This window comes from Cyprinus carpio, chromosome A9 (assembly GCF_018340385.1).
Source record: "Cyprinus carpio isolate SPL01 chromosome A9, ASM1834038v1, whole genome shotgun sequence".
Classification (NCBI taxonomy): Eukaryota; Metazoa; Chordata; class Actinopteri; order Cypriniformes; family Cyprinidae; genus Cyprinus; species Cyprinus carpio.
In genome coordinates this window covers 6828692-6836546 of record NC_056580.1, presented here as the reverse complement: position 1 = coordinate 6836546, position 7855 = coordinate 6828692, and the positions used below count along the sequence as shown (strand labels likewise).

At 36.4% G+C, this 7855-nt stretch overlaps 1 pseudogene; it reads right to left on the bottom strand.

Moving 5' to 3' along the window:
- Positions 1 to 206: 206 nt before the first annotated feature.
- Positions 207 to 3626, bottom strand: LOC109089380 (annotated as a pseudogene).
- Between the last annotated feature and the right edge of the window lie 4229 nt (positions 3627 to 7855).

Sequence of the window (7855 nt, the reverse complement as noted above, 5' to 3'; positions counted from 1 at the left end):
GAAGACAAAAGTTTTCCATTTCGAGTAAATGGTTTTTCTGAACTTAATTTTCAGCAAAGGATTCCTGAAAAATAAAAATCAGTTTCTTCTTGTATTGCAAAAATATTAAGCAGAACAACTGTTTTTAACATTAATAAGAAATATTTCTTGAGCAAATCACCTATTAGAATGATTTCTGAGATCATGCGACACTGAAGAATGGAGTAATGCTGAAAATGCAGCTTTACATCACAGGAATATGGTTTCTTTTCTTTTTTTTCTTTTTTTAAATATATTACAGTAGAAAAACTTAAAATTGTAATAAACTAAACCTCTTTGCAGATACGGCAGGCAGCACCTGTCCAGAACAAAAATTACATTCTGCTTTTAGAAAATGAATTTCTTATTTCTTAAACTACAGTAATGAGTAAACACTGTAGAGTATAATATTAAATACAGAAGCACTAAAAGACAATACAGTACTGAATTTTGGAAGAAATTGTGATTGTGGAACAATCCAAAAATCCTTGTTGGTCCTAAAAAAAAGGCTTCATCTTGCAATGCAAACATTGTTTTTCTTCAGTTGTGGTGAAGTGTGACCTGCATGTGATCTTGGACAGATGTGTTAATTTGCAGAACCTCTGAATTGTTACTGACAAGAGTTATGAAACTATTAAACTAATGGAAAGACCAAAGGGTCTCTGCGTTTTCATTAATGTCATTAATGTGCTTCTGTAACCATAAACACAAGTGCTCTTAACTCAGAAGAATGTAAGAGGCATATGCAAATTGCAGTATTCATTTCATAATGCTCTTAGAGAAACACTTTGTTATGTAACCCAAGAAAAAAGTTTATCTCATTTCTTTTATACTGACATCCGTTCCACCTGGGAGTGAACAAGGTCTAGAACAAGAGACCAAAACAAATCTGGCACAGAAACAAACAACAGTCGCTTGAAAGAAAAACCAACCCAGGCTTATGTAAACCGGATTACTCCATTTTTTCCTACTGTTCTTCTTCATAGTGGCGATATTCAGGCTTCAGCTCCCAGGTGCTCTTAAGAGGCCCTCGGGAATTGTACACGCCGATCTCCCAAAGAATCTCCTTCAGGTAAATCTAGAGGACGAGCAGATCGACCTGGGGACAAAATGTAATCATACATCCAACTCTTAACCACGGCTCTCTTAAGAACTTTGTGAAAAGAGCTAAATTCTTTATTTAGCCTCACTTAGTATAATCTGTCCACTAAATGGCAAGACCACTGTGGGAAGTAACAATTATCTTACTCAGTTCTGTTTAGTTTCTTTTCAGTTATGACTCATGTAACTTCAAGTCACATTTATATTTCTCCAATCCTTCAGGGAGACAGAGGCAGCAGTCAAGTGGCAATTATTCATAGGATCATCAAGAGCTCACTTAACTATGATAATATAATCAACACCAAGTCCGCATGCAGAATACTGTATTTGCAGTTTCTTGTTACTTGGTTTAATCTTTCTCGTGCGTGATTCAAAATTGCTATTAGCAGAACTCTTGTGAAGATGTGAACTTAATTCTACTGAAAGTGCACTTGTACCATGAACCTCAAATCTTCGTTAACCTCATCATTCAAATGTGTAATTCCAAATAAATGAAAAACAAGACATTAAAGTTTCAAAATAAATTAAAGTATATTTTAGTTTACCATAAAGCATGGCAATGCACTTTATTTCAAAGACAATGGCAGTAATTATGAAATTACACGTACTTGAGTCCTAAAAGTATACTAGTTAAAAGTATACTAAAGTCTACTTTTTTACAAGAGGGGAGGCACAAGCTCTCGTTTATATAATGGCACAGTGTTTTCACTTTCAACTGCCTTGAGCTGAAGAACTAACCAGCGGTTGCTTCGTGATGTCCACCAGGTCTCTGATGTTGTAGTACTGGTGCTTCTCAAAGGCAGAGAAGAGCACTTCCAGAACCTTCTGCTTGTCAGCTCTTGCACACTTGGCTTCCTCTTTCTTTCTCTTCTCATATTCTACCTGAACAGAAGCATGAGCAAACCAGAGCATTTATTTGTTCGTTCACAATATTATATCACACACACTTACATTATGGCTGTAGTTGGACACAGGTTTGTAATTTGTTGTGATGGCTTTATCGAGCTTCTGGGAAAAAACAAAGAGGTTTGGTGGATTCTTCAATCTGTAGCCTATAAATAAACACACATCTCTAGATGCATTTGATAAGACTGAAGTATTGTGATCAGACTTTGACTTAATTTTTTAGTTTCATGTAGCTCTCACTGACTGCAGGTCTGCTCTCAGCTCGATGCACAACCATGCCTTTGAAGGTCTGCACTCGGCTCGCTGCACAACCATGCAGATATTGTGATCAAACTTTGACCATGTATTTTTTAGTTTCATGTAGCTCTCACTGACTGCAGGTCTGCTCTCAGCTCGATGCACAACCATGCCTTCAAAAATGTATTTGTTTTAATGTGATTTACTGTTTTTTTAAAATTTTCTAAAAATCAGTTTATCTAAGGTTTTTTTTGATTTTTTTTTAGTGTTTACTTAATTTGGACAGATTTGGAGAAATGTAGCATTACATCAGTTGCTCACCAGTGGATCCTCTGCAGTGAATGGGTGCCGTCAGAATAAAAGTCCAAACAGCTGATAAAAACATCACAATAATCCACAACATTCCAGTCCAGTAATATTTTGAAGTGAAAAGTTGCACGTTATGTAATAAGCAAACCCATCATTAAGACGTTTTTAAATTCAAACCATTGCTTACGGCTAAAATATGAGTAATCTATGCATAATATTGCTGTAATGAAAAAGTCATCTTGTCTGAATCAGGAGAGAAATATGCAGAAATCAAGCACCTTTTACAAGTGAAATCAGTTGTAAACAAACATGTTGGTAGATTCTGATTTGAGATTTAAATATTTTGTTGGATTTTTATCTGGAGGAATAGACTCATATTTTGTCCAGAAGCAACAGCTCAGAGTTAAAATACCTTAATGATGGAATTGTTTCTTACAAACACACAGCTTTTCACTTCACAAGACATTAACTGATGGACTGGAGTGGTGTGGATTACTTGTGGATTATTGTGATGTTTTTATCAGCTGTTTAGACTCTCATTCTGATGGCACCCATTCACTGCAGATGATCCACTGGTGAGCAAGTGATGTAATGCTACATTTCTCCAAATCTGTTCTGATGAACAAACAAACTCATCTACAGTGCATTTTGGATGACCTGCTGATGAGTGAATTTCCAGCAAATTAAATTTTTTAGGTGAACTATTCCTTTAACATTGCGCAGTCTTTAACATACACTATGTGTCATGCATTACACACTCACTCACACAAAGGATAAGCAAACCTAATTAAAAATATCTGAATTTTGCGAGCACAACTAATGGCTTCGTATTGTCCTAAAACATTAACATACTTCAACAGCAAGCACTCTCTAATAAAGCGTTGGCACGAAACCCCTCTTACAAGGTGACAATTGAAATATTGTGATTCAACCAGTTGGTTTTTATGGCACTATTCTGAAGTATTTGACTCTTGTATGAAAAACGACATGGTCAACCTGCCATGAGTGATGATTTTAATCAAACCCCAAAGAGCCTCCCTCCTGCGGAACGGCATTGTGTTGTACCGCTCTCATATGATGGTGCACCGTGAAGTCAGCTTAATGGTTTAGCTTGCTTCTGTTGATTGTATTAATTGTACAGCGGTGCCTGTAATACCTTGTGGTTATGGTTGGTTATGGTTTTTAAAAGGGCAGAAATATTTCACTCACAAAATCCATCAGAACAGCACTAATGCGCACAATTATTGGCAATTATTGCCAGATGAGTGTTAGAGCACTTGTTGGAGTAACTCCATAAAAACGCCCACTTGTGTTTCACAACTTCAACAAAGCATCCATTTTCCTCGCAATTACCCGGAGGCTATGAAGAGGGGTCAGGGCAAACCGAGACCGTGAGGTTCGCATCTCCTCCCCGAGCGTCATGTGACTCGCGCATCTTACAAGACCGGTAACGTTACATAAGTATTTCCACACAGGATTCATATTTAAATCAGCCGGAGATGCATTAATGCTGGCTCTGAATGGAGCAGGACTGTGTTTGGGGGTGGCGCGAGTTGCTCAAACCGATGGTGGGCAGCAGATCCGATGCTGAGATTAAAGCGAGGTTACGGGGGTCGGCCTTCCACCTCCTCACAAGATCCCACCAGTTTGACTTCCTCAGAGACGAGAGCAATAACATCCCCGGCCCTCAGCAGGACACAGCCTCTCTACCTCCACTCACACACCCACCTGCAGGCAGAGCTTCAGTCCCCACAGTCTCTTCATCAGCGCACAACAGCAGAGAAAGAAGCCTTTTCAGCACCTCAAGGTCTCTTAAATGCAGCGTTTAACCCGGCGCCTGTTGATTTTGATCATTTCGAAATGCGTCTAGTGCACATGGTCCAAACGCTGCATTTTATGACACTTTAATTTATGCATTTCAATTAAGATTTTTCATTAGCTGACGGAGTACCAACCTTATTCTGCACTGAAATTTGTGAAGTGCCATAACACTGAGAAGATTTGCCAGAGCACAAAAACAGTTGTAATCGTTTTAAAGGACTCTGAGGGAGTAGAGAGAGATATTTTGGACAATACATGACAGTAAAATAACAATAAGACTCTTAATCATATGCATCAAAGGCTTTTTAAATCACGTCTGTGGCACAATTTCTCTCTGCTCTAACTCCGCCGGCTCCATTTCCACATCTGTTTTGATTGAAATACCTTGCAACTTGATATTTAGTGTATGCAAATATAGCAAACATCAAGCAAATGTACTTTTTTTTCTTGCATTTGCCAATCTCACAAACAGTAGCATGTACAGTATGGCAGCCTCAAATGTATTTAGACACTTAAGTCGCAATTAAAAATGCATGAATTTAATTGCATTAGTTATAAAAGCTTCTCATCTGGTCTCAAGGCGATTCTTAGGGCTGATATCATTTAGAAGTGTGCATTCTTTCTGTGAGGGCAGATGATTTGAAGCAAATGCTCTTAAGGGTGCAGGGCATTATTGTTTCATATGTGGCCATTTAAAAAGCCATACGTAACTGCCACTTTATTTTTTGTTTCCATGACAACAACATAAAAGCTAAATTCATACTTAAGAAAATTCAGCTGTTAAGACTGTGGGAGAAAAAAAAACATACGATGTGTATAAATGTGAAAGGAATATTTCACAGTGGTTTCGATTCCAAGTTAACTTATCAAATAAATAATTAAATACTTAAATTTGTCATTCATCCATTCTTGAAGAGATTCATTTGCTCAATTTCTTTCATCCATTTCCTGTGGTTTCCTTCAAGGGTGCAAAAAATGCAGTTTGCAATTGGCTTTAAGTGGACATACTGTATGAAAATTCAGTGGTGAATTCAAGTTCACACGAAGTAACCACAGGGTAGTACATCATATCAATTATGAACATGCTAAAATTTGAAAACCGGTTTCACACAGTATTTTTAGCTTCAGTTTAAACAGTATTATGTTCGACATAACACACTGTTTAAACTGATGCTAAAAATATTGAAAATATGTTTAAAATTGTGGTTGTTATATTGATTTTAGTTAAATTGTATTAATTTGTTATTTTGTTTTTGTTTTGTTTTATTGTTTGCACGTTTTATTTATGTTTTGTGAAGGATCGAATTAGTCCAAAGTGGTCATTATTTACCTAGTAAGAGAACAAATTAACAAAGCACGATCAATTGTGAGAATAAATTCTTGATAGTATCGAATTATTATTTTTTTTTTTTTTTCTTTACATGTATGTCATATGGTATATCTATAATTTAAAGCCAGTTTTTCATAAATTGTTATGACGAAAAGTGTGCTTGAGCTATTATCCGTTAAAATAATTGCCACTCAGTTTGCTATTCTGTTTTATAATGCATGACTTAAGTGTCCAAATAGTTTTTTGGCTAATGTAGTTGCATGAATATGCATAACTGATTATGAATCTGGCCACAAAGCACAGCATTTGCTCCACTTTGCCTTCGTTCATTGTGTTGTCATATTCTTCTGCACAGTTTCACTAATATCTCCCATCCATGTGCTCTGATCTACATTCGCCTGCTTGTGCCAGTCCACCACTGATGGACTAAAATCAATTTAGGCGTCTTTAAATTGAACAAACAAGTGCGCTAATTAAAACAAAAAACATAGATGAGAAAAAGCAGGTCAGCCACCCACTATTTTCTCTGGCATAGTTAAACCCTGTTTGCAATTCAAATGCAGATGAATAAACCCAGTAATCACATGATGATTAAACCATGACCGAGTCATCGTCTATAACAACTATAATCAGTCATATATGACCATAATGAACTGACACTGCATCTGTAATCAGATGGCTATGTGCATGGGCGGCACAGTTTAAAAAAAGTCATGAGGAAAGTGGCGCCAAGTTGCACAGACAAACGTGGGGAAGGCTTAGCTTCTAAATATGAATTATGCAATGCTAATTTTTTAAAAGGCAAAAACATGAAATTGTAAACTGAAAATAGAAATTGGACCTTTTTGCTTCCATAACATGTCTTCTTTAGACTACCAGTGGAGCAAAACATCCAAAATAAACATTTGTCTATTTCAAATGCAAATCATTTCTTTAATGGCTCCATATCATAGCACCAAACGTAACAAATTTTATTTCTATCTACTATATATTCTGCTTTTTTCAGGGGAGTTTTTTCCATATATAACTTGCCTGATTGTATGCATTATTTTATTCCTAAAAATGTGGTGAAATTGTTTTCTGGCTGTTGACAGTATTTTATGGGATGATAAAAAGAGACCAAAATCCCCTCTGTAAAAATCCTTTGACTCTAATATGTCAAAAAAAGGAAACCATTTTGAACCTGGCTTTATCCAATGTTCAGATTTCTGTTCTTGAAATATATATAAATGATTGCATATTTAATTAGATAATACCTCATTTGCATATTCAAACATAATCATTTCAGAAAAATTGTAATACAAAAATGTTTGCAATTCTTAATGCAATCAATCACCTGGAGAGTTATGGTAATATCTGTCAATTTTTATATTTGTTAATTTTTATAATTTAATACAATTTTATAATGTTTTCATTAAAAAAATTAACTTATGTGACATTTATTAATCTTGAGATCTAGTTAGCTGGAACAATTTGACATGACCCTTAGACTGTGCCGTTGTTCAAAACTCATCCATAGCAAGTAAAACTCAAGTGATTCAATAAATCAAAATACCATCTGTCACTGAATGTATAACAGAAGCAATGACAATTTTGCTTGCAAAATGTAAATGATGTGATTTTTAAATATATTTATTCCGTGATAAAGTGAGATGTGTGAAAACATCCAATTTAATCCATCTGATGAATATGTAAAGTCAAATCAACCCCAGCACTCAGACAGTGGATTAGCCTCCACCCCGTCTCAGCTGCTGCTGACGTACACTCAACAAAATGTATCCTTGAAGGGTCCATCACCCCTGTCCTGGGGCTACCATAGAGGTGCTCTCATTCAAGAATGATTGACAGGCTGCCATCGGTTAGTGACATCACTGAGAAAAATGTCATAGCGATTCTACTGCTGTTTAAAGGCATGTCTTCTTTGTGACAGATGAAGGCTCAGACCCTTTGTTACCAACAGCCCAAGTTTACCAAGGATTATATTAGGAATGTCGATTCTGGGTTTTCATCCCTGGGTGGTTTATATGGTGACACAGCACTGTTCATCTTGGTTGCATGTATAACACCCTTAAAGACGGCTTGGGGCCAATTACCGTCTCAGTCCCCATGACTTCAAGTGAAGTCATAGGCTTC